We start from the raw sequence: 21,493 nt of genomic DNA, 5'->3' as shown, positions 1-21,493 counted from the left end.
CCTTAAGGTCCCACACCCAAAAATTTGCCTTCTAAACTTAACCGAGCTATAACTAATAAAACTTTTCAGGTTTCCTTGAGGAAAATTAATTTTTTTGTGGAAAAAAAAACATTTGTATTCTTGTGATGGAATTAAATTATGTAAATTTGCTGATTTGGTAAATATATTTTTTTTTTCAGGACTTTTTGATAATCAGAAAGTAAAAAATAAATAAAATGAAATGGAAATCTTGTGATCATATGATTCTTTAGGGTCTTCATGAAAAGTCTACAAGATACTTTGGTTAAAATTCCTCAGTGGTCGTGTAAAACATCACCCTTTTTACCTTGTCAAAAACCACTCTGATCAGAGTGACCCATTTCGGTGCATGTCTCTTTAAATTCTAATGAGCTCTGCTCACCCCGCCCCTCTCTTCCATGAAAGAGCAAAGGTGATTTGCAAATAACAATAAGAAATATAACGTGTGGGACTTACTTCTTCTGGAGGTGCAGCTGGATCATGAACCATGGGTACTGATCTCTACTTGTGTTTGAACTTTTTAGCAAAACCTTGAATTGTCCCTCATTCAGAAAGTAGTCTGGAGTAAAATGATTCACGCAGACATAAATACAATTAGGTAGACCGGGGGTTGCATTCCCTTAAAAAACAAATGTTATCCACTGCGTCTTGAGCGGCTCAGATGTCGCAAGTAAATGATGACGGCTATGTTCATTCTTGCATCCAACAACAAAACACCTCAATCGCTTTGGAGCCAAAATGGCACTGTCCATCAACAGTCGCCCAGAATCTATGAACGGCTTGATCTGAGAAAGTGCTTATGATTTGTGGGGATGTAAAAAAAAAAAAAAGCGGGTTGATTTTTAGCATTATAGGGTGGTTGTGTACACTTTATTTCCCTTTTAATGTGACAATAGCTATGTTTCCGTCCATGTTTTTATGCAAAATTTGGATACCAAGATGTGCATAAATTGTAAAAATGTGCATAAAAACGCAAGCGATCAATTCATTCATGATGTATGAAAAAAAGGACCTCAGTTTCTTCTCTTAAGATGTTAAAATAGAAATGTTATTTTAAATTGTAATAATATTTCACAACTTTTTTTTACTGTATTTTTGATCAAATAAATGCAATCTTAAAAAAAGAAAAGAAAAAACAAAAAAATCAAAAATCTTATATACAGTATATATGCTTTTATATACCCACCATAAAAACTCAACAACACACACTGTATTATATTTCATTATATTACAAAAATTACATATAGCCTATAATAAAATGTTGTTAAATATAACTATAACAAAAAATGCTAAATACTTATTTTCACACTAGTTTAAACCATTTGATCTTGTGTCTTCTTATAAGTCTAATTTCTGAAGTCCGCATACCAATAACCTCCAATATTTACCTGTGCCTCCAAATAAGCCAGACTGACAAAAACAACAGACACGATGGTCTCCGCTCGGTAGGATTATGCTAATTGTCTCTGCCAAACATAACCGCCCCCCTCCCTCGACTCCACACCCTACACTCCCCAGAAATGTGCAGCGCTCCGGGGAAGAGTTGAATGCAGCTGCCACTCCCACTTTCTCCATATTCACACATTCCTGTCAGCTTGCTAGAGAAATAGAGGCAGATTTAATAGGATTTGAGGCCGCAGGCAGGCCACAGTGTTTTTACAAAGGTGAACCGTTTGTTTGAAGATGATACACACGCAGCCCCTAGGGAGAGAAAAATCCAACACTGAAGCTGTTTGGAAGGCTAAAGCTGATTTGATTCTGTTGTGGCATGTGGGGAAAAGGTTACATTCAGCGCCACTGCTGGCCAAATGGGTGCCCTAAGTAAAATGTTATTTTTGTGCCCCTCCCCCAGATTTTATGGAAAAATAAATAATTAAATAAATAAAACTACAATAGGGAACAGAATAGAATTTTAATAAAGCATAAATGTTAATAAATAAATAAATTGTAATTAAATTATATTGTTTATTATTTGAAATTGTTTGTTTTTAAAACATAAAAAAAAAAAAAAAAAAAAAAAAAAAACTAAAATTACACACATTAAATAATTTTTTTTAAAAGATTAAATATTATCAAAATAAACTAATAAATTTAACCAAAAATCAACGGCAACAGCTATTTGCACTAAGTATAAATAGCGGTAGTGGCTATTTACACTAAATGAAAATAGCATTTTCTTAGTGATACATGCTATTTACACTAAGTGCACATAGTTATAGATTCCATTTACATTATGATAAAATAGCAGAAATTTCTGCTATTTATGAAACTTATTTCAAATAGTGGCAATTATCTGCACCTCAATATTGTAGTAAATTATAAAACAGTATGCAAAAATATTGCATTGAGTGTAAATTATAATTTTTATTCAAATTAAAAAAAAAATAGATGCCACCTTATTGGGACAATAAAGCCCTCCCTACACCTATCCTTACCTTACCTGATACTTTGTTTTCAACTTTTCAATTATTTCCTTTATTTTTATTGAAAATAAATACCTTTCTGATGCAATATGAGATTTGAAAAGGGAGAAAAAAAGTTCGGCAAAAAAGATTGGCAAAAGGTGGATTTAGACTCGATCTGATTCTGGTCGATCGCATCAAAGCGACTATGGCACTCTCTTTACCATCTACGGCATTGGAGATGCCAGTAGTCTTTTGTCGTGTTGACTATCCCAATCACACGTATGTGGACGGAGTTAGTGTAAATAGATCCTGCCAATAAAGTGGGCTATTTGTACTTAGTGTAAATAGACAATACAAAAAATCAACACTGATCTGCTGGAACATTCAAAATTTCTAAATTTACAAAGGCACACTTGACTTTTTTTTAGTGTTGAGACATTGCTGTCATAGTAACCTAAGGTGCCATGGCACTCTACGCCTAAAATTTGTGGCTGCTTTTTTAACTATGAGTGTAAAAAGATTATCAACGGCAGCAAGAAATAACACAAACAGTCTTAAGCCAACGTGATACTACATTTGATACCATATATTTATATCTAGCCCTACTACTATGAGTCTATCAGATGCATAAAGGAATGAGTAATACGCCAGTAATCTGGTCAATGTGACATTTATAAGCTTTTTTACCTTTCTGTCGTGCACACACACATACAAGCCCTCCCTATGTGAAAATGCATAATCAGAAGCAATTATAAAAACCCATGTTCATTTATGCATTCAAAGAAGTTTCAAAAACTCAGCCGCTTCCTGATTGACGTTTCACAGTTTGTGAGCATTGGCCCCATGATCATACATGTTTATGCTCTGTTCTTCCACCGAGCCATTTTCAGTGCATCAGCAGATTTCAAGGTCAATTTGATCTATTCAAACATTTTGAGATCTTATTTCTCAGCAAGACACGGGGCTAGGAGCAGCTGTCCTGGAGCGTAAGGGGTTAACAGAAGACAAATAACCTTCTGCGGATCTTGCCTCCACAGTGAGCCCACTGTCCCGCATTATAACCCGAGTCCCTGAAATCCCTCCAGGCTGTCGCTGTGGCTCTAATACTGCCTCTATTTGAGAAGGAACATCTTGCATGTTTCCCTGTATTGAATCGGACTGGTTTATCAGGGTACATTTGTGGCTGTGAGCTTGTGCACCTGCATACTAATCATTTTGTGTCTTTGTATGTGTTTCTGTGCAAGAATGTTCATAAGCACAGTGTTTGTTGTCTATCTGCACACAGGCTGCCTTGCCCAAGGATTTTGGCTGATAATGCAGTGCCACCAGTCGTCAACTGACAGGAACTGCATGTGTGAGTGTGCAGTGAATCCTCTCTATCCTCTGCGGTCCATTGGATGGAGACAAATTGATATTGGCACTAGCTGATTCACTGTTGCTCTGCATGGGCTGTTTGCTCGGATAGACAAAATTGGCACACACAAACAAATGGGAGCACCTCTTGTTCTGTCTGTGACTCCATCTTGCGGTTGTGAATTATCTCTTTCTCTATACTTCGCAACTGGCCAGTGTTGTGGAAGCTGTGGTACAAGCTAATGATAATTTAAAGTAGTTAAATACTACAGTTAAGCAGTTTTTTTTTTTTTGCAAGTAGGTTTGATAGTTCCATTTAAATGGAAAGGGGCAACAGTCAAGCTACCATAGTTTTAATCTTTTTAAATATTAGTTTAGACTTAATACCAGCAATAAAGCTAGAAAATTAATACATTTCCATGAAACATTCTTAAACAGAAAAGAACAGCAACATTTAACTAAATATATTATTTTGTAGAATTATTATGATAAATTTACCATGATTTGCTATACAAAAATAATGGTGTAATATGCTGATGGATTGAATTGCTAAGTCATTTTTTGATCCTGGACAAATATTTAATCATCAGAAAACAGAAGAATAATTAAGTAAATTCTTTGTACATTTAAATTAACTGTTGAAACAAATAAGTCAATAAGAATGAATCTAATGCTGTATATGAAAGAGTGGACAGTTTAGTAGTTGTATTTATTCCTTTAGATAAAAAAAAAAAAGTTAATGCATAATGCTAATGAACTGAAATTGTGAATGGTGTTTTTTATTATACTTGAATTTAAAAAAAATGTAGTACATTACTGGGCATAAAGTACAATACTGATGGCCTGCACTGAGCTGGTGAAATGTTTTATGCAGAAATTGAATTTAGTGTCCACATAACGTAATCAAAAGAATAAAACAGACTTTCCAATGCTATGTACAATACGAGAGAGAAGACAGTTTATGTGACTCGTTTGTAAAGCTGTTTGATATCACATGCATACATTTTAATGCACTTAAGTGCATAAAAAGACACATGTCCAAAGGGCAATAGTCTGAAATCAGTCATGGACAGAATTGTGGACTAATAGGGATTTAAATCTGAAGTCTAAAGACTGTCCATCCACTCTTTTGATACCCCTCAGAGCCAGATCAAGAGAGAGAACCAATGAGAGACGATCCGATAAGAATAGGTGTCAGCTCAGGTGATATCACAGCTCCACTGAGTCCTGCATTTCCTCAGAGGAAAACTAAATACACCCCACCCACCCAAAACCATTTCCTGCCTGATAAAGATCTATATTCCTGATGGAACTGGGAGAATGGACATAGAATAATGAAATTCTCCATTGGAGAGAAACGAGAGGAGGAACAGTGTGTTCTTAGTCTCAGTTGTGCTTATTTCTCTTCATTTTGTCCCCAGCAAACATGGACTGTGACAAGATTCATCACCCTGTGAGGAAGAGTGAGAAACAGTAATGAGACAGAGAGAGTAGGAAAGTTAGAGAGGAATGGTGTGTGAGAGAGATTAAAGCGATAACCTTGTTTTTGTCCAAGAGACCAGTGACCATAAGGAATACCTTCTGTAGACAGAACAGAGAGCACATCAGGGTAATCTGTTCATAATGTCAAATAACATAAGCATTTACTGTAAATATAACTCATGAAGTTTCTTCCACTTTCTTTTATTGCATAATGGAGGTATTGCATAGTCACAGACAGTGACCCTGTTGTCATCAGCCCAAGGCGGTCTAAAATACCTGGAGATTTTATAATATCTGGAGAAGCAATCTGTTGGCATTCCCATTCATCTCAAGGACAGTATGTCAGCTGGTATACAGTATGGTTTCCTTAGAACAGTGGTTCTCAAAATTTTTTGGGCCAGCAACCAACTATCCATTAGCCAGGTTCCTCAGCGCCCCCACCCAAACAAGGAGATAAATGTCTTTCCTGAATATTAATGTTGATTATTATTGTTTTTATAATAATAATAATCATAATAATAATATATTATTTATTTATTTATGCCCTTCTTCATCTTCTTAAATAGTATTATATGCATTTAAATGTATGCATTGGTTACAGATTTGACATTCAAAATTATTATGTACCTTATCACAAACAGCAGTCAATCAGCTAACAAGAAGCATTCTTAATAATTATTCAAAAAAAAAAAATGGTATAAATGTCTGGTTTGTTTCGCAATATCAGTTTTATTATCATGTCTGGATGCTAGACATTGAGTTCACAGGGAGTTTGCCCTAGTGAATAGTGAATAGCAGTTGAGTGGACTATAATCAGAAAGGAGTGAGCGAAATAAGTGAATGGATTCGGACGGTGACCTGTTTTTATGACGGTGACGTATACACTGCGCGTGAGACTTGGAGCGGTTGCAAAAACATCGTCACATATGCAATTTTATATTACATGTATATACTATAAATACCAATAACACTCAAAATTACCTTATTGTAATTATACATACCTCCCCGTCAGCTTTGTGTTTTCATTGATGGTATATTATTTATTTGTTTTGTATTGCTTTTATGGTCATAATCATATTATTAAAATACTGAGAACAAAAATAATCACATTAACACGTTCATAATTTTATGTAATTATTTTTTTTTAGTATCCTCAAACTCTCCCGAGCAGCGTGTTTAGCTCAGATAAGATAATGGTTGAAGAGCGCCCTCAGGCGACCTTTAATTTTACATCAGAATGAATACGCTACCTACAGGTGATTAACGAACATTTTTAAATTAGCCACCAAATTATCATTTTTGTAAGTTAACAACGATGCTACCTCAGTAAATTAGTAAAATATTAAACTGAGTTATTGCCAACATAACATATTTTAATATAAATGATTGTATGAAATAAACGTAACAGAAATGATGTAAACGTCATCTCATTCAAACTCGCTCGCTCCCGCTCTCGCTTCCAGTGCGATGCTACTCCGCATTGGATTGTGGGAAATAGTGCTTCAGCGAGTGTACATCGGTTGTACACTCGAAATCAGAATGAATTGTGTGTAAAAGGTAGTGAACGAATGTAGGGAATGAAGTCGTTCACTCAGAATTCGGACAGCACTACAAAATGGCTGACACCCGATATAGTGCACTATATAGTGGATAGGGAGCGGTTTCGGACACAGCACTAGTCTGGCTAAACCTAGCGTTGGCTAAACATCTGATGCATCTGGGACACAAAAGTGGATTTCCGCGAGACATGTGTGTCGTGTTCTTTTACGTTCCGCCTGGAAACAAAGATACCGCGGCGCCAAACCTCCTTACGACAGAAGAAAGCCACTGTGTTTACAACTGTGACGACGAGTACTTATTAGGACCAACTATATTTTCAAAAGTAAGTGAAATATTTAAACTTTGTGGCATAGAATCTTTAAAATATATCCGAGAGTTTTACACACTGGTCTGTTAATGTGGCAACATTTCCACGCCTCGAAACATGCCGCTGAACGAAACTAACTGTGATTGGTTGTTTGACATGTCAGTCAAACTGCCTCATGGGCGGGCCTTGGCCAATGAAAGCTGCCATGAATTCCAGACCTTCAGGAATAAGGGTCTTACCTAGAGAAACAATCGGCCATTTTCTAAAAAAAAATAAAATTGTATATGCTTTATAAACAGAAATGCTCGCCTTGCACTGCTCTGCGATGTGTGTCCATGACTTCACGTAACACAGAATTACGTTGAAAAGGTCATGTTTGATGTAGGCGCAAGTACCGACTCAGTCTGTGTTTACAAATGTGGAGAAGGAGGACCATTCAAAAGTTGTTGCATGTTCAATGACAAGCATTAATTTTTTTTTGTAAATGGCATTTGACTTAGTCTTTGCACGTTTGACTTGTAAACACTGAGTCAGTACTTCCGCCTACATCAAGCGTGACCTTCTCAACGTGATTACGTGAAGTTGGACGCGCATCGCAGAGCAGTGCAAGGAGAGCATTTCTGTTTATAAAGCTTTTTTTTTTTTTTTTTTTTTTAAAGTGACGGATCATTTCGCTAGATAAGACCCTTATTCCTTGTCTGGTATCGTGTAGAGCCCTTTGAAGCTGCACTGAAACTGTAATTTTGACCTTCAGCCGTTGAAGTCCACTATAAGGAGAATAATCCTGGAATGTTTTAATCAAAAACCTTAATTTCTTTTCGACTGAAGAAAGAAAGATGTAAACATCTTGGATGACATGGGGGTGAGTAAATTATCAGGAAATTTGGAAGTGAACTAAACCCATATTATGCCCCTTTTTACAAGATGTAATTCAAATCTCAGGTGTCCCCAGAATGTGTCTGTGAAGTTTCTGCTCAGAATACCCCACAGATCATTTATTATACCATGTTTAAAATGGGTGGGAGCAAAAAATCAATGGAGACATACTTTTTTTGCAGTCAAATGCCACCGTGTTGACCAACCAAACCTTTACCCCATTCGCTGGTCTTGAGCCATCCACACTCAGTACTTGATAATTGTTTCAGCTAAATTATAATTATTTTTGCCTTACAAAAATTATGTTTCTCACTTTGTGCTGTATCATGCAGCTGAGTATTCTCACCCAGATATATCACACCACTTTGGCAGCCTCTTGACAACTTTATCTCTGTCCTTCCACTTTAAAGGCAAAAGATAATTTTTAAATGAGAAAAATTTGGCATCATTTACCACAGTGCCCAGGTGTGCGCAATCATTTGAACCCAACTTGAAATGGATAACTCATGTCAGCCAACAGTGTACTCACTTACCAGGTTACATGAAGTCAACAGCTCTACTATTTGAAGAAAGCCAACTAGAACACGATGAGCCTGGTGGTCTGCAGAACAAAAGGACCAGGTGTGTTGAACAGGTGTTGTAACATATTCATTGCTAACTAACATAGGAGTCCTATAATAAATGGAGAAAACAGACCATTAACATTCCCTTTGGTTTCAATGGCAGCTGCTCTACTGGTGCAGAACATGATTACAAATTTGCCATCTTTGCTTATGATAGAACATGGCACACAGAGCCAAACAAGGCATAATTGCCAGTGCTGATTGACTGATAGTACTGCAAGAACATCCATAGTCCAAAACCCATTACAAGTGAATTTCCTGAGCTGTGAAAGGCAGATTTTAGTTAACAATCCATTGCTAAATTACACTTGAGAATACACCCCCCCCCCAACCCCCCTTTTTTTGGATGTCTAGAGGAAGTTATACTTGAATCGGTCATGGTGGGCCACCTATGGTATCACATCTGTCACATTAATAAAACATATTCCTGATCCCATTGCCACTTCTCGTATGTCTATACAATAAATATTCTATTATTTCACACTTCACAAAATGACCTCTTCAGCAGTCAGGCACTTGGACATCACGTTTAGATGGCATAACATCAATAATTTTGTTACTACTTCATGAATGATGGAAAACTAAGCTTATCTGAGCAAAAACGAAAGATTCACTTGCTTCCCTCTGGGGTCAGTGGTCTCATCCGCCTACTTTGTGTCTTTCTCCTGATGGTGGATCTGCACACATTGGCGGTGGGAGGGCTGACTCACCGCCTCATTGCACTGAATGGCTTCTTATGGGCTTAATTGAACATGAACAGGAGCTGTTGGAAATGTGGTGTGCGTGTGTAAGTGTGTGAATAGGTATGCATAACAGGGGACTATTTAGCTGTCATCCATAAAAAATTGCATGTAATGGCTCATCCCTTTAGAAGAAAGATGAGAGGGTGCAATCACTGTCATCAGCGACTGCAAGCTGACAATTGCACCAACAGACAAGGTTATAATACCTCACCTTCTGATAGAAATATGTTATGATCACAGGACTGTCACAGGAAGGAAAGCATGTGCTGCTGTCAGATTATGTCAGTGATTGTCAGTTCATTGGCCTCCAGCCCCCTCATGCAAAGCCTGCTAAAACACCTGGCGATACAAAAGTGTGTCCTCGATCAGTCACAAAGAAAAGTGTGTGGACAGCAGAGATATCAGTGCAAGAATGTCCTCTTCTTGTATTGTAAGTTCTTATTCGGGTTAATTGAATCAATTTTTCCCATTATCATCCCGTGTCGTTCTAAACGTGGAGGGACGTAATTTAGGGGCAGCGAACTGAAGCTTCAGCAAGCTGTAACTGTAGGTACATTTCACTCTGCGGAGACCCTCATTGGGAGAAAGGGGCAGGAAGGGAGACTGGATAGGAAAATCAATAAAGTCATCAAACATGAATTGCACTCTGAAATGACTTCTTAAGTCCCATCAGGCAGAGGTTGAGGAGTTGAGGGGACTCGGGCAATGACTTTTAAACGTCCTTCAGTGGCGCTGACACTCAAACAACTTCTGTGCTACCTTCATTGAATGGAGTCTGACACTGTAAATGTGTTTGCCTACTCTCAGCTTCTTTTTCTTCAACTCCAAATACACAGAGACACAATGACTCGTTAACACAGTTCAGATTTACAGTAAAGTCCATGGGGCTCCTTTATGTTTAAAGATATATACAGTATGTATATAAACACAAAGATATGGCCACCTTGGAATTATAGGGTTCTATCTGCATTCTTAATGGTTTTGAGATATTGAGCATCAAAGATTTTGCATTCCATATAGCAAAAATGATATGGGGAACAAGTCTCTTTTGTACATGAAAATGACAGAGACCCTAAATGTATTCTAAATGTACAATATGAAAATGTTTTATGATTTGTAATTGGGGATTTTTGGAATGTGTGATATTTAGATAGATGATTCTAATTCTAAAAAATTATTTTGCGGTTTGATTTAAGGTTCTTGTAGATTGTTAATTGAAGAAGTAATTTTCAAGAAATACAAACAGTTTACTTATAATTGGTTTAAAACATAAAATTAGTGGTGTAACAATGTGTCAATATGCTAGGGCCTCATTAAGACCGCACTGAGCCCCGGGGCTATGACGTACTGCACAGCCCCCATCACAATAATATATATATAAAGCTTTACATAGGATTTTTGTCCCATATCAAAATTCTTAATGCACTGAAATTTCATAATTTTTGTTACCAATTTCAATATCACAAAAAAATAATACTAACATAAGTAAAAATAAGCCTACTGAAGACATGTAAACTGTCACAAATTAGGCTACAACAGAACAACCATTATAAAAATCGGCCTACTTGAAAAACTAAAACACTGAATAATAAATATTGTATATTGTATAAAGAATATGTGCAAACAGACTGAATAGTCTTCACTGTATAAATTCAATATACATTCATTCTTATTTATTTTACAAAAGTGATTTAGTCAAGTGATTTGAAAATTCTGTTGATGTTCTAAACCTGTATGATATTCCTTCTACTGTTGAACACAAAATAATATATTTGGAACAATATTGGTAACCAATCAGTTGCTGAGCCCTCATGACTTCCATATATGAAAAAAAAAAATACATTATTGGAGTCAGTGGGGATCAGAAACTGGTTATGATCATTCTTCAAAATATCTTCTTTGATGTTGAGGAGAAAAAAAGAAATTCATAGAGGTTTAGAACAATTTGAGGGGACTCTGATGACAGTATCTTCATTTTTTGGTCTGCGGTAATTATGAGTGAAACATTGCATCATCATTGTGTATCAAACAGTGCCACTTTGAGGAATAAAGGTGATTTTCACTTATTGAGTCATCAGACATTTAAATGTTGTGCAGGAAAAATATACTTAAACCATTACATGCCTCAGGTCGTTAGCAAACCCATACACATTTTACAAAAATCAGAAAACAGACATGCTTTTATAATTTTTTTTATTATTATTTATTTATTTATTTATTTATTTATTTTTTATACTGTTTATAATGAATAGATTGAAGAATATTAAGAAGGTTGATTTCTGACTTTAAGAAATGAATGAGGGGGAGGGTAGTCAGTGATGTCCCGGGTCACTAAAGTAATAAAAGTAAAAGTAATAAACATTGAAAAATGTTTCACTGTCTATGTGTAATTAATTATTTTGCAATTAAAATATTTCACATTTAATCATTCCTACTGTCACAGAGCAGTCCAGCAACATGACAAAGAAAGTTAATCCTAATTGGTCCTCTTGTGTGCATTCAAAATGCTGATTGGCTCACAGATATAACCTTATAGAACCTTTCTGTTTTCTAAATAAAAAGTCCTAAAATGTACACAACTTAAAAAAAAAAAAATCACATAATGTAAATACGTTGCCAATAATATGTGAATAACTCAATTTTGACAAATGTCAGATAGAACCTTATAATTCCAAGGTGGCAATATATTAAAGTTATAATGATGAAAAATATAATATAATAAAAAAAATTAAATAATAAAATATAATATAATTTTGAATGTGCACACTCTGGTACATTGAGTACCCAAATCTGTTAAAAATTACTTGGAACATTCACATGAATGTCCCTGTTCTGCTTAAAATTAATGATGCCCTTGATGAAAAATCTCAAAAGAGGTCATGTTATTTTTTATTTATTTTTTTTGTTGTTGTTGTTGTTGTTGTTGTTTTTAAACATGCAGTGGCTCGTCCAAATTCTAAAACGTGATTCAGACTGTTGATACAGTGGGGATATTTTTTCTAAAGTTTAACTGGAGGCATTGATTATTCCATAAATATACGTTATGCATTGCCAAAGAGGATAGATGAGAATCTGTTTAGAACATATTGTACTCCCACTCAGACCTGATAATAAATCTCTTTAAAAAGATCTGAACTTTTCTATGGAGCTTGATTAATGAGTTGAGAGTATGTCACAGTCAAGATTTTAAAACACATACACCTGAACCTTCAGATCTCGTAGATGATGATGCACTTCAAATGACTATAATTATCTAAAAATACTTCTCTCAAGCCTTTGTTGCACTTTTAATTTACCAGAAAATCTCCTTTTATTTAACAAAGCAAGAGTTCACATTGTTACATGCACAGCTTATAATGTGTAAGAAAGGCATGGTCCTTCTCCGGAGGATTAAATGGCCTTGTATGCCCTTGTCTGTTCCCACGCTAGAGGTAAATAAAGGTGAATTAGCGAGATTACTCACTTATCGTAATTAAGCTGCTGTAAATGACCCCTTGACAGTGGCAGAACTGCCCTTATGAGCTGCTAACCAAGGTGGTGTAGGAGGAGCCCTTACTGAATGGGCTTTTTATCTCTTTGAGTCACAACAGAGTCACATCATGCTTTGAGGCTTGAGAGAGAAATATTGCTAAAATAATTTAGTACACAGTGCATTAACACTTTTTTTAATTTTTCCTCTCTTTTTTTCTATAGAAATTTAAACACATTCCTACACAAATATGGGAGTATGGTTGTGCAATGTATCTTCAAAGAATGCCCACACGCATCATTATAAGGAACGCTGTTAATTAGCTGCACCTGGTGGCTCCATCTCAGAGGAAGAGACGAACAATTATTGCCCTCCACAGTTGAAGGACACTGCATAATTGACCTGAATGTGAAGGGAGGAAATAAAATGAGGACTGGTCAAAAGATAGATTAGTTTTACTTTTATCAATTAAAGAAATAGCTCACTCAAAAAAATAAAAATTTGCTGAAAATGTATTCACCACCCAAGATATAGATGAGTTTGTTCATGTTTTCCTTATCAGGACAGATTTGGTGGGGGGGGGGATTATCCAATGGATCCTCTGCAGTGAATGGGTGCGGTCAGAATGAGAGTCCAACTGAAAGTGAAAGTGACTTGATCTGTGGCCATGTATGGTGTCCCATACTCAGAATTTGTGCTCTGCCTTTAACCCATCCAAGTGCACACTCACACTGAGCAGTGGGCAGCCATTTTTGCTGCTGCGCCCAGGGAGCAATTACTGTAAGTCATGGTATTGTAGGTGGAAGCGAGCCCTGTACATTCACTCCCCCCACCTACTCAAACCTGCGACCTTTGGGTTACAAGTCCGACTCTGCGTGTTTGTAATAAACAAATCCATCAAGATGTTTTAACTTCAAACCAGTGCTTACAGCTAAAATCCTCAAATCCTCTATCTATAATATTGCTTTCTGCAGTGAAAAAGTCAATAGATTATTATGGATTATGGACTTGATTATGGACTTGCATTTTGGCCAGCAATGGTTTACAAATGCAGAGCTTTTCACTTCACAATACATTAATTGATGTACTGGAGTCAAATGGATTTTTTCTGGATTATTTTATCAGCTGTTTTAACTGATTCTGACAGAGTCCATTCACTGCAGAGGGTCCATTAATGAGCTAATAATGTAAATTTCAGCAATTTTTAATTTCCCTATTCCTATATGAAGGAAAGTCACACAAAAAAAGCATAGGAGACCAGAGAGTGTAATGTAAAAGTTTGTGAGGGTTTACTCACAAATATTGCACTTAAATGTAACTCTGTCACACTAAAAATATTTTTCCGTTAAAAACCTCCATATATTTTTTTCTTTATCTGTCATTTTGTGCATTTCTGCACATTCTGGGGCAGTAACCGTGTTTTTGATGCTGTGGCCAGCAGCTGGCACAGTCTTTTCCAGCTGCCTTTAGAAATGGATTCACGCTGCGAAATGACCAGCTCAGCAAATGGCACACAGCAGACAGAGAAGAAATAAGAAGAGAAATCAGGTTGCTTTTGCCAAACAAAAACCCTTGAAAATGTTCAAATGGAATCTCTGTTTGGAGAGCTGTGAATTGTGAATAACAGTTCAGTAATTCTTCTCTGCTGTTCTACCCAGAACACTAAGCTTTATACTGTGCTTCCACTGCAGCATAACTGTTTGCATTGATTGATCAATCTGATTGGTTCAGAGGGAGAGATGTGTCTACAGGTAATTGGAGGCTGATGAGGTCTGCATTTCCCAAAAGCATCGTAAGCTTAAGTTGATCATCGAAAACATTGACACTTAAGATCTGCCCATATTTACTGTATATATATATATATATATATATATATATATATATATATATATATATATATATATATATATATATATATATAATATATATATATATAAACTTAAAAGTACTAAAATGACTACAACCAAAACTGAAATAAAAATAAAGCTAAATAGAAGTATAAAATAATAAAAGAACACATAACCAAATTACTAAAATTAAAACTGAAAATAAAAAAATAAAACTTAAGATATAAAAATAAAAGATAATTCAAAATATTAATAAATAATATATATTATAATATATATAATATATAAATAATACTAAAATAATACTGTAAAAAAGTTATATAGCTACAAAACTGCCAAAAATTTACACCAATAAAAACACATTTCACCTCATGTTTATTCTTCCCTTAAGCCCAACAGCATCTTCTGAGAGCAGCTTTATCTAATAATTTCATTGATTAGCCTCCACTCATAACAGTCTCCATCTCCCTCTGCTGAACATCTGGTACATCCAGTACTGAGACTCAAGAGCAGTTGTTGTTCCACTTCCCTTACACACACACATGGTAGAACACAGAGGAGTCGTAAGATGTGATTTAAAGTGACAGTAAGGCTGTACTGAAGAACATTTCAGGAGCTCAGATCTAGCAAACCCCAAACTGTTACATGCTCTGTGGCAAGAACCACCACAGTAATGATGCCTGCCTCTAGCTTAAGCTGAATTCCATATCATCTTCCATCATCCAGAGACAAAAGAAGCACTACTCATTTATACTGAATGTTCTGATGGCAGGAGATTAATCAGCACTGCCAGGTCGGGGGGAATGGCACGGCTGAACAGCCAAACGAGAACACCGCTGAGTCTCAGTGGAGAGCTAACTTCCTGCTGAGACAGGAAGTGTTCTCATCTTTGGGCCAATCAAGATGTAATCTGCACTGCTGTGTCATGCAGTAGTGGCCTTATTCTGAAGGATGGGGTTAGCAATAATGGCTTGTACAGTAGAGGAGAAAGTAGTAACACTGTTACTTTATTTGGCTGCATTTACAGTGTTGCTTGAAAGTTTGTGAACCCCTTGAACAGTTTAGAGTTTTCTGTTGTCTTACCATGAATTTCTTATTTTATTGACACCAGTTTTTTATATATTAAATGTCAGATATATGTTTCAGTTGCACGTGTTTAAGCTTTCTACAGACTACACTATTTTAGCAGTCCTATAAGATCATTACAAATCACACTGTGCGACATGGATCTAATAAACCTGGGTGCGACATGCTGTACAATGATAACGCCTATTGACTCCTACACTTCTATACACGTTACTATAGAAGAATAAAACATCATCATCATAAGCTAGAGGTAAACAAAAAGAGCATGATGAATTACAATTTGGCAGTTGTAGTTTTTATGAGCGCTGAAAGAGTGTGCTGTGTGCTGGATAAGTGCTTGAGGTAAGCAGTTTTTTTTTTTTTTTTTTTGCGCCATGTCACTTTTTTTCTTTCTTTTTTTTTTGCTGGTCAGTAAATGTGGGTCCTAGCAACAAACACACTGTAATGATCATGCTGAATTTCTGAAAATTATGCAGAAAATTATCGTAGGCTATTTTTCGTCGCAAGTCCATGACAACGGCCGTCTTTGAACCTCTCTTACTGTACGACATAGGACTACCGATTAGGATTCACAGTCACAGAAATCACCACTATTGTTTCATGATGCAGGTCTTTCATCTGTGACAGCCGAAAATCGTGCAGTGTGTCCCAGGCTTTATAGGAAATTGTGTGAGTAGTCAAAAAACTACATGAAAGATGGAATTAGTGTATGTGCAAAATTAAGTGTACAGGCTGCATTGGTAAAGTCAAGTGGGTGACAGATTTAGGGGAAACACATTTGGGGGCTTAATTAACCCTCTGGAGTCTAAGGGTATTTTTGGGGCCTGGAGAAGTTTTGTCATGCCCTGACATTTGTGCTTTTTTCAGTTTCTTATAAATATCTAAATGGCTAAAGTCTAATCTCACTGTAATCAGCACAAACTAGGCTATAATAATATGTGAGCAGCATGTATGTACATTATTGTGTTTTTGAGAAAAAAAAATGTTATGCGTGGTTAGTGAAAAACTAAAAATGTTAAATCACTTGAAAAAGGCAATAAAACACATATAGAAAATTGGTTCCCAGGAATTTTGAGAACTGGAGCTTGTAGACTAGAATTTTTTTTTCTAAATGATGTGAAAATCATCTTGTTTACTCACTTACAGAAAACAATATATTGATTTAAATTTTTCTAAGACACTTTTTGTTGGTAAAAGTCATATGCGAGTAGGCGTCAACTATCATGAATTCACACCTGAGAAGACAAAGGCCTGCATAATGAGCTGCATAATGAGCCATTCAGTCAGCTGTGTCACTGAGAGGGATGAGTTACAAGAAAGAATGTGAGGACAAAATAAATCTATATAATTTTATGTTTGTAGTTTATTTAGAATATATTTAATTATCCCACAACATAATTTAATATTCACTTGTGAGTGCAGTTTTAAACAGTTTATTAGGAAAAATCAAAGCTGACTTTCAAACTGATTTTTTTGCATCATTACTCCAGTCACACAATCCTTCAGAAATCCTTTTAACAATCTTATTTTCTACAAAAAAACATTTATTTTTATTATTATCATTATTATTATTATTATTATTATTATTATTATTATTATTATTAATGTTGAAAAGAGCTGAGAATATTTTTTTTTAGGTTTTTTAGGGGGGATAAATTGAAAGAACAGCAATGATTGTTACATTTGTTACAGTTACATTTATTGTTACATTTATATTATTTACATCAAGCTTTTGAATGGTATAGTAGTGTATATTGTTATTGAAACTTCATAATATTTCACTTGATTATACATTTAGTCAGGAATTATAGTTTGGAAAAAGTCTTTGGAAAAAGTCTAACTAGTAAAATGTTTACACGTTATGTGAAAACTAGTACAAGTATATAAATAAATAAAAAGAGACTTACTCATGTTTATGAACTCTGCTGAATAAAGTGCTTCATTCTTTTTTCTGAGGAAATCCAAATCTCAAATCCTCAACCATATGACATCTTTTTGGGGTGATTTATGTCTTATTCCTCTCATCGCGAAGCAAACAGTAAAATAATTAAAAACTTGAAGAACAGTCTCGCTGCGTTGTCTTCTGTTGTGTGGGCGTATTCAAAAGCCGCGCGCTTCAGTGAAACATTTGAATCTCAAAAGCGCGCGCGGGGCGCGCGGGGGCGTGGTCGCATTAGAAGATAATGAAGGCAGACGTGAAAAACGGACATCGCGTTGTTTTCATATGGATTACTTTATCACAGAATATTTGTTTTCAGCAGCACTTGTTTAGTTTAAAAGTAGACATGTCAGGCTTTCTATAGATATCTCTCTCATGTCTCTGTGTTGAGTATTCACTGAGTTACAGTTCATTTTAATGACGCATTTGTATCTGAAGATCAGCGCAGACAAAGGCTGCAGACAGCACTCCTTGTTTGTTATCTTTATTTTATAAGTGCACAAAGTTTTGTTGTTATTATGTCTGTATACAAAAAAAAAGTAGACCCTTTACAGATTCGATTGATGTATTGCACTTATCTGTACGATCAAAACTGAAAGTGTAATTTAAGTTCTTTTCGGGGTTATCAGGAGAAAGTACCCCAAAACGCGTATACGCGTTAATCGACTCCAGAGGGTTAAAAGAGAGAGGAAACCAACCAAACCACTGTAGTGCCAAGGTGTACCCAAAAAGACCAACAATGGACATCAGGACATCAGGAAGAAGGTGGTGACAGCCTATCACTCTGGGGAAGGCTGTCACCACCTTCCCCAGTTCAACTTTTATGAGGCCATCTCCAAAAGATTTCAGCTCCATACATCCACTGTAAGATAAATCATTTACAAATGGAGGGCATTCAACATGACACCCAGACAAACTATCGTCAATAAGCACCAAACAAAATAATAAATGAGGTAAAGGCCAACCCACACATCACCTCTAGAGAGTTGCAGACCTCTCTGGCAGCATCTGGGGTAAATGTACATGTGTCTACAATCAGATGAAAATTCAACAGACATGACATTTATTGGAGGGCTGCTAGAAGGAAGCCTCTACTCTCAAAAAAAGAACAAAGCTGCCCATTTCAACTTTGCCAGATAGCATTAGGACAAAGCAGATGCCTTTTGGAAGGCCATTCTCTGGACAGATGAGTCCAAAATAGATTTATTTGGTCATAATCAAAACCACCATGTTTGGAGAAAAGCCAACACTGAATTCCAAGAAAAGAACCTCCTCCCAACAGTGAAGTATGGTGGTGTTAGTGTGAAGGTCTGCGGCTGCTTTTCTACCTCCGGGCCTGGACGACTTCATCTTATCCAGTGAAACTTCACAGGCCTATCAACAATTTATTGGTGAGAATCTCCTGCCATCAGTCAGGGAGCTGAAGCTGGGCCGGAAATGGGTGATGCAACAAGACAATGACCCAAAGCGTTCAAGCAAAACCACCAAGGATTGTCTTAAAAGAAAGAAGATTCGTACTTGGCCTAGTCAAAGTCCAAACCTCAATCCAATCGAAATGTTGTAGTTACCTGAAGTGGGTGGTACATGCCAGATGTCCCTTCAACCTCTCTCAACTGGCTGAGTTCTGCAAGGAGAAGTGGGCAAAAATTCCCAATGGCAGATGTGAGAGACTGGTCAGTGGTTACAGAAGACGTTTGCTTGAAGTAATGGCTGCAAAAGGAGGTAACACAAGCTACTAAATAAAAGAGTTCACATACTTCTGCCTAAGTCAAATTTTCTGTTTTTGTGAGATAAACCACTTTTGTTGAATAAATAATAGCAACGTATCTTTTTTTTTTTTTTAAGTGTCCATCATTTGGAAAGTCTGCTTTACAAATTGGGGTTTGGTTGTACATTTGATAAGGTTATTTTATTTTATTTTTACACAGAAACAATGACTATGTCTAGAGGGTTCACAAACTTTCAAGCAGCACTGTTTATTTTGTCATATGCCTAATGAACAATATTAATAATACCATCAATGCTTATAATATTCTTTTTCCGTGATTTTTTTTTTCTTTTCTTTTTTTCTGTATCATTAGAAAATGTACATATATACAATTACTCAGTAGGTGATAGGGATGCATGATTAATTAAAATAAAAGTGTATATAAATGATATAAATAAATAAATGCACTGCGGTTTTGCATCAAAAATTGTAATGTTTAACATTAAAAAAATTATAAAAATATTAAATGTATATATAAAAATAATTATTTTTACAGCTATAAGGTGCAATAAAATTATAAAATGATTTTTCTTAAATATTTTTTTCTGTAAAATATTACTGAAGTAATACTTATTAATTAAAACCTTATTGACATATAATAAAAAAAATTTGTCCAAACCTGTATAGATTTACCTTTATTTATTTGTTTTAATTGCAATTTTTATCACAAAAAAAATCCTCAAATCATGCAGTCACGTCCTAAAAAAGGTGCAATATATAAAAAGTGTAATAATTATTAAATGGAAATGTCGTGTCTTCTTCACTTAACAAGCAATAATGAACTCTGACGACTTGAATTAAAACAAAGAACTTGTTTACTGTAATTTCAGGCAGTTTACAGGGGAATGAATTCACTTTAGCAGCATATAAAATACTAAGTTCCCTTCTTAGGGAGCTCTCAATCTGAATAGTATTATGGGCAATGAATTCTTAAAGGGGAACAGCCCAATTAATTACTATATATATAGTTAATGTTCTTATTATTGAAAACAATTAATTAAACATTGTACTAAACATTTATGACTCTCATTAATCTAATTTAAGTTACAACAGGAAAGTAAGCATATTTGCACTGAAAGACATGACAATATGAAAATTAAATGAAACAACTGTTATATTGTAAATAAATGTAATTTAACAATTTAATATTAAACGGTATTTAATAAGATTTTTTTCATCAGAAGGCCACAGAAGAGAAGGCCATCATGAAATTTAATGATAGCCATGAACTGATTACAGCACAATGCTAGATCAGTGTAAATTCACTGGATTGTACGTTGGGGAAGTGAATGACCAGCAGTGTCTTCCACCTTCAATACCACGACTGAGGTGAGACCCTTGAGCAAGCCACAGAACTCCTAACTGCTCCCCAGGCACTGCAGCAAAAAAATGGCTGCCCACTGCTCCAGGTGTGTGTTCACTAGGGGATTAACGCTACATGTATGCATGGCGAACTGCCACGGTTTGGTTCGTGCAGTCAGACGACGAATATACTGTAGTCAGGCATCAGTATAGTCAGATCAAACCAGAATGGGGCGCTTGCGGTAATGCAACGCTAACAGTCACAACAAGAAAAAGCAGAATAAGAGATGATCTACGTACCAATCCACAAAAAGAATGGCGAGTTCAGACACCACTCAAGGGCTCGAAGAACCGCCTGCTTGTTTTAAATGAACAGTGTTTGGGGTTCTAGAAATGCACTGGTCGACCGGCTGTGAATCGGAACCAGTTTTTAGTTTTATTTTGGCCGATCTCTATTTCACACAAACTCTATTGCACACAAACTTCATTGCCATCATTTCTCAAAATGTAATTTGTGTGGAATTTTTATGAAGTCTGTAAAGAGGAGAAAGCTCACTGTTTACGATGCTTGAAATACAGGAAGACAAATATGTGAGGGTTTATATAAATGTATCTCTGAGAGGAACTGACTCCAGAAATGTTTCGATGGCATTTTCTTTTCCTCTTACCTCCATATAATGCCCAAGGAAATGCTGTATCACTGCTGTTCCATGAG

Source organism: Cyprinus carpio, chromosome A16 (assembly GCF_018340385.1).
Source record: "Cyprinus carpio isolate SPL01 chromosome A16, ASM1834038v1, whole genome shotgun sequence".
NCBI lineage: Eukaryota > Metazoa > Chordata > Actinopteri > Cypriniformes > Cyprinidae > Cyprinus > Cyprinus carpio.
This window is presented reverse-complemented; position numbering follows the sequence as displayed.